General features: G+C 33.5%; 1 long non-coding RNA gene across 10 annotated transcripts; it reads left to right on the top strand.

The window, feature by feature from the left end:
* Window positions 4,301-10,157, top strand: LOC107631255. 10 transcript variants are annotated; one of them, XR_002362016.1, is made up of 4 exons: window positions 4,301-4,899; window positions 5,116-5,194; window positions 7,786-8,472; window positions 8,783-10,157. It is a non-coding gene; the product is annotated as an uncharacterized LOC107631255 (long non-coding RNA). The 10 variants fall into 10 exon arrangements; XR_002362014.1 differs by having other exon boundaries at window positions 7,786-8,886; window positions 10,035-10,157; XR_002362017.1 differs by adding an exon at window positions 6,003-6,072 and having other exon boundaries at window positions 4,306-4,899; window positions 7,786-10,157.

Raw genomic sequence — 10,157 nt, 5'->3', positions numbered from 1 at the left:
AACTAAGCATGAGGACATGCTAATGTTTAAGTGTGGGGAGGTTGATAAACCATTATTTTATGATTTATATTGTGTTTAACTGTGTGGTTTTATCAAATCTTTACCCATTTATTCATATGATTAGCATGTATTTACAATTCCTTCCCAAAATCACTCCATGGTTGAAAATTTGCTTCCTAGAGACTTTTAATTATGTATTTTAATTCTCCTTTATCCCATTCGATGCCGTGATCCGTGTGTTAAGTGTTTCAGGCTTCATAGGGCACGAATGATTTGGAAATTGGAGAGGAGGCTTGCAAAAATGGAAGGAACACAAGAAACTAAGGAGATGACCAGCGAGCAATGACGCGAGCGCATGGCCCACGCGAACGCACGAAATGGAGAATTCACAACGATGCGGACGCGTGCCTGACGTAAACGCGTGGATTGGAGTCTGCACGAATGATGTGAATGCGTGAAAGACACGAACGCGTGGCAAGGAAAAATGCCGAATGACGCGAACGCGTGGACGACGCGTACGCGTGACCTGCGCGATTTGCAGAAATAACAGAATATGTTGGGGGCGATTTTGGGCCACATTTTGACCCAGTTTTCAGCCCAGAAACACAGACTAAACCTAGGGAACATGCTGAAACTGAAAAACGCATCCACACACATTCAGATTCAACACATTAGGATTACTTTTAGTTTTAGATCTGAATCTAAATTAGTGTTACATTGATAGTTTATGCTTTTGCTTTGAATTGTGGATGTTGAAGAGCCATTACCTCTGTTGAAGACATTACTCTAGTTTGTTTCTTTACTCCCTTATTTTTAATTAGTTACTCATTGACTCTGTTCAGATAATTATGTTGCGTTTTGAATTTATTAATATATGAAGTCATTTTTAGTTTAATTAATTTTAATTCTCTATTTTATTTTATTTAATTATGTCTTCTCATATTTTTATGATTATTTCTTTCAGGTCAATGGAGTAAAATTTCTACTTGACATGGGGATTGATTAAAAGGAGATACTTGAGTTGGAATGCTCAAGTGCTTGGTTGAATTAGACATTGTTAGCTAATTCCATACCTACTAACACTAGACCTCCCTAAGGGAGAGGACTAGGAATTGAGGGTAAGAGTTAGTTTAATCACCATACTTTTCCTTATTTAGTAAGGGGTAACCGAGTGAGAACAACAACCTTTTTACACTACACTACACTTGAGAAGATTCCAACAAGGATAGAAATTCTATTTAATTATTCCCCCAGTCAAGGCCTTTTATTCAGAGTATCAATAACTATTCTTAGTTTATTTTTATTGTTTTAATTTTTAATCATTTTAATTACTCGTTATCAAAACTCAATTTTTCTGAAAACCCCTAGTTAATAAAATAGCACTCTTTCCTGCAACTCGTTGGGAGACGACCTGGGACTCATACTCCCAATATTTTATTTCTAAAATTTGTGACAACCCTTTTTTAAATTGGTGAGGCAAATCTTAGCCGGTTAAGAGCTTTACGTGCAACGCTGTCCTCTTAATTGAAATCTCTAAATTGGTTAACTTCTGCCACGCATCATGGGCGTTGAACGCCCAACTTACCCCCTTTATGGCGTTCAACGCCCCAAGTGGACCAAGGCCAGCGTTGAACGCCCAAGACTAGCGTTCAACGCCACCAAGGGAGCCCAAAGTAGCGCATCTTACCCCCCCTAGTGGGTGTTCAATGCCCCCTCCTCCAAGTTGGACGCCAAGCTCAACCCAAACATTCACCAAGTGGGCCCAGAAGTGGATTTTCGCACCTTTAGTTTAGTCTATTTCATTTTTGTAATTTTTAATTATTATTAACATCTTTTTAGGTCTAGTATTAGTATAAATAGAATGAAGGTCACCTTTGTTAAGGACTTTTTGATCTTCAGCTTCTCAGAACTATCTTTTTTGTAAATTATGAGCGGCTAAACCTCCTAGGTTAAGGATAGGAGCTCTGCTCATTCCTATGGATTAATATAATTACTTTTCTACTTTAATACATGAGAGTTGTACCACCTTATTATCATTGACTTATGACTCGAGCATAAGAATTTGAATATTAGGGTGTTATACATACCCAATTCAATTTTTTTGGGTTACGTCAGGAGTGGGTAGAAACCGACAAATGAACTCATTACCTGCACTAGGACTAGACATATATCATTCTTGTCTGCGCATTAATCTCTGTTGCACATTCTGTGTGTTGTGCTTTATTCTTGTATATCTTTGTTTAATCTTTGTTTTTTGTTTTCTCTAATTTTCTGTTATCTGCTTTCTTGTTTTTCTCTATCTCTTGTAAATATATTGCTATCTCATAAACACGATGGAGCCGATTAACATGACTATTAGCCCGACTCTACTAAGAATTTTTCAGTTCTTACCACTTCTCTCTCCCTTCCCCTTTCAGATGGAAATGAGCATAATATTATATGAAGTTGAAGATCCTTACATCTACGAGGATCCAATGTACCATTGTTACTACATTTTGGGTGTGGAGCCTCATATTAGACGTTATTCGTTACGAGATCGTCCTTTCCAACATCCTCTGAATAGTCTTCTTTTCGACCCTGATGCTCTATACAAGTTCCATCTATCATGGCTTCACCCAGATGCACTTGGACACCCCTTCCCTGATGGTCATGTACGCCCTATCCCAGCTCAACCTCTGAATCAAACGGCACCTGAGCCTATAGTCTCCGAGGAGCCTAAGTTGGTAGGTGATTATGTTCCTGTGATTCCACCAGAGTAGAATTTTCCTCCTGAACCTATTCCTGATTTTCTACCGGACGATGAGCCGGCACTACCGGATGATGGAGTGGTCCCTATTCACGCGAACGGTCCTATGCTCGTGAACAGATTTGTACATGATGACAGCAGTGTCTCTGGTGGTTCTAAGGGTATAGCTATAGCTACTGACGATGAGGAGGAGGATCCTGAGATGGAGATAGAGCAGGATGAGATAGGTGAGAACCATGTTGATCTACCCAACGGCCACATATAGATATTGAGTGACAACAAAAGGAGCATTCTTTTGATGATACTCCAGTCTAACATTGACTTACGATTAGTCTCTCACTTGTGTTAGTACACTTGGGAGCTAGGAGCTATAAAGTTGTTAGGCTAGCCTAGGCGTCAGCTTAGCAGTTTTTTGTATGGGCCAGGCCCCGGGAGTGTTGTGTGTATATTAGCTATGTAGGCTTGCCGAGGATGTAAACTGACATGATCTTTTACAAAGCTACACATTCTGTTTATAGTGTACATGATGTATATTATCAGTTCTGCTATATGTTACTTTATTTTCCTTTATATTTCTACCTGTGTATGTTTATTTATATTTGATCCTTTATATCATTGCAAACGCTTTAAAAAGAAAAATTTACTCGTAAAATTGATAATACTTTAACAAGGCAGATGCCCATATATTAAATAATAGTTAATAATTAGGAAAACAAGTTAGTGACACTTAACTTCTTGTATGACCATGGCATATTGGGAGTTGGGTCGTTACACACGGACGGCGGCGGCATGGCTCGACGGCTCTTCCACTCTCTCTCAACGTCACGCTCTCTCTCCCTCCTTTGTATCGACAACGACGACGGTGGCAGTGACCACCACCGGCACCGTCTCCTTCCTTCCCCCTATTTCTTTCTTCTTCTTCCTCCCTCCATTCTCCCTTTTTTCGCAGTTGTCTCTTTTTTCTCTTTCTTTTTCTTTTTCGTAGGTGAGGGTAGAAATGAGGGTGGCGGCTAGGATTTTAGGGGAGTGAGTGAGGTGAGTGTGTTGTGTGTAATGAAATTACGGTTAGGATTTGTGTATGAAATTAAAGATTTTAGGGTTTGGTATTTTAATAAAAATTAGGGATACGGTAATAATTGAAACCAAATTTAATCCAACAATAATTATCTATAAAAATACTATTTATTCATCATCTTATAAATTATTTTTAAATAAGTGCTCTAATTCAAAAATTAGAGATAATCAAATTAATTTTTCTTCATTTATAAAATAAGATTCAAAATCAATATATTCAAATTAAAGTATATAAAATTTTCATTATCTCTCAATTACTAAAACTTCAAATCATAAATTAAAAAATATATGATTACTATGAAAATTATACTGAGTGCTAATCTATTAATATATAATAAGCAACTAGTGTATGTCTAGGTGATCGACAAATGTCATGGCTAGTTAAATGACACATGTCTCAGCAAGTAAAATTACATTGTCAACTAATAAAGTAAAATGTAAACATTGAAAAGTGAAGGAGTAAAATAGGAATTGTAGCTGTCAAAATAATAACTCTAAAAAGTAAAAAAAAATATGTTTGACAAAAAAAAAAGTTATTCCATAAGACAGAGTAATAGAAACTTCAAAGCATATAAGATTGAGAAAAAGTTTTTGGCTATGAAGAGGTTCTTTCTCTTTTTGGGGTTAAAGTTCAAATTTCAAACACAATTTGAATGAGCATTCCAAATCAGAACTATTCTTTTATTCTTGATTTTCTGTTTCTCTCTTCGCTTCTTTCTTTCTACCTGGGCGCTCTCTCTTTGAAAAGAAAAAGAAAGCTCACCGGTGATGGAAACAGTAACTGGCATAGAAGATAGAGAATGGGGCGAGCTCAGTGCTGTGGGTTAGCAGAGCGTCTGTCGAAGAAAAAAGAAGACGACGAAAAAGAGGCTCCGAATCTGTTTCCGGCAAGTAGCAAAGATGGAGAACAATAAATTAGAGATGGCGGTGGCCGTTGATGCAGCTGCAAGGAGAAAGAATAGTGGCACGGTGAGCGGTGTTACTTCCATCAGAGAAGAAGGAGCAGTTGGCAACAAGTTGACGACTTCGGTCAAAAGAATGGAGAGCTCCGAGATCCTGTTGTCGGTGGTGTGGCAGAGGTAATTTTTCTTCTTTAAAAGCAGAAATTTATTTTCTTTTTTTTTTTTAAATTACAGAAAATGCCATTAGGGTTCGGGATGCAAGCGGAGCAAACGCCGGAGCTCCGGTGTAATGTTTAGGAAAGCGTTTTGGCACTATAATTTTGCGGTGTGGTATTATTAGTATTTTATTAGAATGTTTACATAAGTAATTTGAAAACTTGATTCTTTTTTAAGGAACAACTTCCCTGACAAAGCTCAAGATGTGAAATTTGCTGGCAAGGTGCTCTGGCTGAAGCTGCCATAGGCCAAAACGGTATGAATGATGCTTTTGCCTTAATTGCTATTTTTACCTTTCTTTTATTTATATTATATCATTTTTGTCTCTTCTTTAATTTGTTAAGTTTAATTTTTGGATGACAAACATTAATATTTAACTAAGTTTATATGTATTTAACTAATTTTGTTCTTCCTTTTTCTTCCATAACTTTTGTATATTTGGTTTTGAGTTTCCTTTAAAAATGAGTTTCCTTCCATATATAAATATTGAAAACTCAATGGCACATAGATAATGCAAATGGTTAAAGTCATGTATTACATGCAGTATTTTGTGAATATCCAGCAATAATACTCATAATAGTTCATAAATTCTCTGCTTTAATCTACCTTTTCTTCTGCCATACATGCATAATGAATGCAGCCTTCCAATTTTTAGTTTGCATTGAAATTTTTATGAACTCAGTCTATACAGTTCTATGTTTTGGTTTGTTGGCAGTTTTTTAATGATTGAACTATACTTTTGACTATTTTCTATAACTATAACAACTTGAAAATTATATAGATTTTCTTTTCCCTATTCTGAGAAGCAAACATTTTTTAGTTAACTAATTGAAATATTTTTTTGCTCTTGCCTTTTGTGTTGTTCCTCCCCCTCTAATTTAAATTTTTATGTGTATTCAATTTTCATGATTTTATTTCAGCTTAGATAATATTGCTTAAGCTATTTACTGTTCAATTTTCACCATTATATTGATCCTTGGAGATGTAGTTGTTGTGCTACTAATGATCTCATTTTTAATTATTATATTATTTGTGCTATGCTATTCTTTCACAAATTGCTTAAGAGGTAAGTCAGAAAAAGCAACAAGTCCCGAGTGAGGCCAATCAAGTGGCACCCTCAGTTGAATTGGTTAGGTAAACATCTTTTGGATAAAATATTGAACATGATGTATTTTGTTTTTATTATCGAATGTCAGAGATGTGTTATTCTCTATTTTCTATGACTTGGTGTTTTGGTTTGATAATCACTTAGTACACAATTATTAGCATATGAATTCATGGTTTGATACCCAAAAAACCATGAATATATATGCTAATAATTGTGTACTAAGTGATTATCAAACCGATATGATACCCAAAAACCATATGATCATCCATCTATTCATGGTTTGATAACTGATATGATATATTAGCATAATTACACACTAAAAATCATAGTTTTTGGGTATATATAGATGGATGATCATATCAGTTAAAGAATAGATTCATGGACCGAATTCTTTTCATGTATACAAATGATTTTTAGAGCGATTGTATAGTGGTAAATAAATCATCCGGGTCATTGTATGCTTTTAGGATCTTTGAAAACACACTTTATATTAAAGATATTTAACTACAGATTATATATTAATTATTAAAGTGATATCTTTTGGAAGCCATGGCTCGGCCATGCGATCTTATTTTATAAGATTTGATGCTGCTATAGTTTCGGTAAAGGATGTATGTTATAGAAATTAAATTATATTAATGTCCCGATCATAATGCTTTATTAGAGCTTGATCCTGTGACTTTTGGCTCATAATAGATATTTGTGTAAGATTAGGAAAGGAATATTTGGATACTCACATCTAGATGTGTTTCTGACTTATATGTGATTTGGAGTTGGCTTAATTACTTTTGATATAAGGCATATTGGTGTAAAGCTGAACCCAGAAGAGAAAAAGTAAATGAATGATGTTTTCATATGTAGAATATTCAATTCATCATCATGAATAAGTTTATGCTTCAAACGGTAAATGCTTTAGGGACCATATATGGTTAATGGTTTAGTTACCAATAGCACCATTGCCACTTATATGTTGTCTCACTTTGAATTTCAACATGTATTCATGTAGCACTGACGGTTGTTTTAATCGATAGACATGTTAATCTCTTCCTACAAATTATTGTTTTTCATTCTACGTCTCAAATTGACTTGCCTAAGGATTATTTCTTGCGAAGTTATGAAGATGTAATGTTCATAACTTAGAAAAATAACCATTTATAATTTTGTATTGAAGTCATATGCCTTTTCTTGCTTATCTGCTTTTCAAAGAGTTGTGTGCTGATTTGCCTGTATATTATAACTCAATTTTTTCTATTTGAGGTTTATAATTTTGGCTTTAAAGATTATATTACAAAATTATTTGGATAGGGTTCATTGCTTATCGTAGATAATTCTAGGCCACAATTTCATGATTTTGGACAAGTATATGTTGCATTGTTTAGGTGAAATCTAAAAAGGGGTTTGAGTTTTGGTTGCAATTAGGATTCATTAAGTGGAATATGGTTTAAGAAGTTTCAAGTAGTTGCATATTTAGAAAATGAATGATTCTACTTCATTTTTCGACTTTCTTTTTAAAACTAGCTCAATTTCATAGACTCTTTGTATTTGACGATCTAACCTGAAGCTTTATTTAGTTTAATCTACTTCTATTTTGTTTTCTTTTGCTTTGTTTATTTGAGTTTATTCTTTCTTTTTCTATGATTGTTTGTATGAACAGATGGAGTGTCATTTAGTTAGGGCTTTGGTGCTATTGTGAAATCATTTCAAGCTTTACTCTTTGTCGTTCATTTTTGAAGCTGCAGATACAGTTGGTTTAGGAAGTTCTCTGGCTGTTGTTGCAGAACAAAAATGGCCCGTTGGATTTTTATGCTAAAAGAAGAGAAGAAAAGAGAAAATGCTTAATCCACAGATGGAGGCATTTGGTTTAGGCAGTGACTTGATCACTCGTTGATCGCTCAGTTGATTTTTTGCTTAATTTGCAATAAGGATAGATGTTTTGTGTGTGAATTGCTTTGGTAAGAACAATGCCTTGAGATGAAGACTACTTTGTGTTTTTTTGTGTTTAAATTAAGAAAATACCCGGTTGAAAGCAATCTTTTTTTATTGGGATTGTCCATGATTCCTTTAAAAGAAGAGGTTAGTTTAGTAATTTCATCTAATATCAACCTAGAAGAATTGGTTTTTGATAATTGGAATATGCAAAATAGATCTTTATTTGTGGTTTCTAATTGTGGAACTTAGGTAAACTTAAATAGTGAAACTCAACTCAAAATCGATTCAGTGAGTAGACATGTAAACTACAGAATTTGATTAGGAGAACTTTTTGGTATCCACTGCATCATTGTAGCTGCAAGTTATGGCTGTTTGTATACCTTTCATAATCAGAACTAATAAATGATCCAATTTGTCCAATACTGATTTTGCAAGAAAGTGGATCTGAAGTGTATGACTGCCGAAAACAAAATTGGCTGAAAGTAGATGACATTCAGGTTGTATCTATTGAAGTAGATCTCAATTCTCTTCTATTTTGCTGAAAAACTTAGTTAATGCACAGTCATCTTTGATATAAAAATTCATAGACTTAAATATTAGCCTCCCAGTTATGTTTATATATTTTTTGAAAGTTTAAATAATTTTCTTTTGGCTTGCTCTTGAAAAGTTACATTTTTATTTAAGACAACAATATAAGGAAATAGAAAACAAATAGAAAAAAAAAATTGGGCCTTTTTTTCTCCTACCTTTCTTATGCATGTGTCCTCCTATGTTGTCTTAATTGTGTGTTTTTACCTGAAATGGCAGTTAGTACTATTGATTTTGGGACCAAAGCTTTAGAATTTCTGGCCTTGCGTGAGAATGAGGATGGCACCACAAATGCACCATCTATTCCTCCTAACAATCATCAGGTATGGACATTACTTTCAATTTTGTTACAATTTTTGTCTTTTAATTTATGTAATTTTGAACCATAGATCAGTATTAGTGTTATTATTATTTTGGAATTTTGAAAAATTAAGGATTTTTATTTGAAATGTATAATGATTTTCATATTATCTTTAAATCTAAAGCAAGACCTTTATTACTATTAACATCAAAGAGAACATAATGATAATTATGAGCTAAAAAATTAGGATAGTAAGTTTGGTGTTAGCTGCAATCTTATAATGTTTGGTGTTCTCTTACTTCTTTTCTTATTGTATTTAGGTTTTTAGTAAATTTTAAAATTCACTTATTCCAATAATATTTTACTGTTTGTGTATAGCAAAGCATTGATTTAGTGTGTATATATATATTATATATGAACTCTTAACAATAAGTACTCAAAGTGCTAAGGAGATAGGTTCTTTCATATGCACTTATGTAAATACTTTTATTTGTGTGAAGAAGAATCATTATATGGGTTCATAATAACTGTATTGCTCTCTTTTGATTTGGATTTGTTTCTAGGTTTTGCTCTCTTTTTATTGCTTATTTATTTATTTATTTTCTTTTCGCTCTTAAAAGCTATGTAATATAAGAAGGCAAACTAGGATGTGAAGAAAATATACATGATTTCTTTTCACTCATCAATTTAACATTTTTGCTCTAGAATATATTTGCTACTAAAATCATAGTTTCTTACATAATTGTAGGCATTATTTTTCTTATATTCTTTAACATTGTTGCCTATGCATAAGATTTTGAATTTCTGCTATACTTGATACTTGGTAGTTATTTTATTTCAATTAAGAAAATGGTTGCTTTTTTGTTTCAAAGTTTAGACTAAACCAAAAACTACCTTCCTATGCTTACTTCGAATTCTGAAGTCATTGCTGAGATTTTCTTTTTCTCAAGAGTTGTGGTGCATACTGGAGGTTTCAATCGTTAGAGTGTGCGGTAAAAAATGGTTGCTCCTTCAAATAATTTTGCATGTTATTTGAGTTCAATATGTCATTACTTCATGTTTATTTTGTTCATTTGATTGTTGTATTTTGTTAAATTTGTGATCAATACCAAAAATGAAACTCCAAACAAGAAAGCTGTTGAGGGATTATAACTAACTCTTTATGATCAGGAGTACCAAGAGGTGCAAATAAAGAAAAAGGTGCAATTTAGTGTGAATGTAAAATAAGATGGAATTGTGATTAAGTGTCTAACTATATGCTACTTGAGTTTGTAATATTTGTAAAAATATTAG

Source organism: Arachis ipaensis, chromosome B01 (genome assembly GCF_000816755.2).
Source record: "Arachis ipaensis cultivar K30076 chromosome B01, Araip1.1, whole genome shotgun sequence".
In the NCBI taxonomy this organism is placed as follows: domain Eukaryota; kingdom Viridiplantae; phylum Streptophyta; class Magnoliopsida; order Fabales; family Fabaceae; genus Arachis; species Arachis ipaensis.
This window is presented reverse-complemented; position numbering and strand designations above follow the sequence as displayed.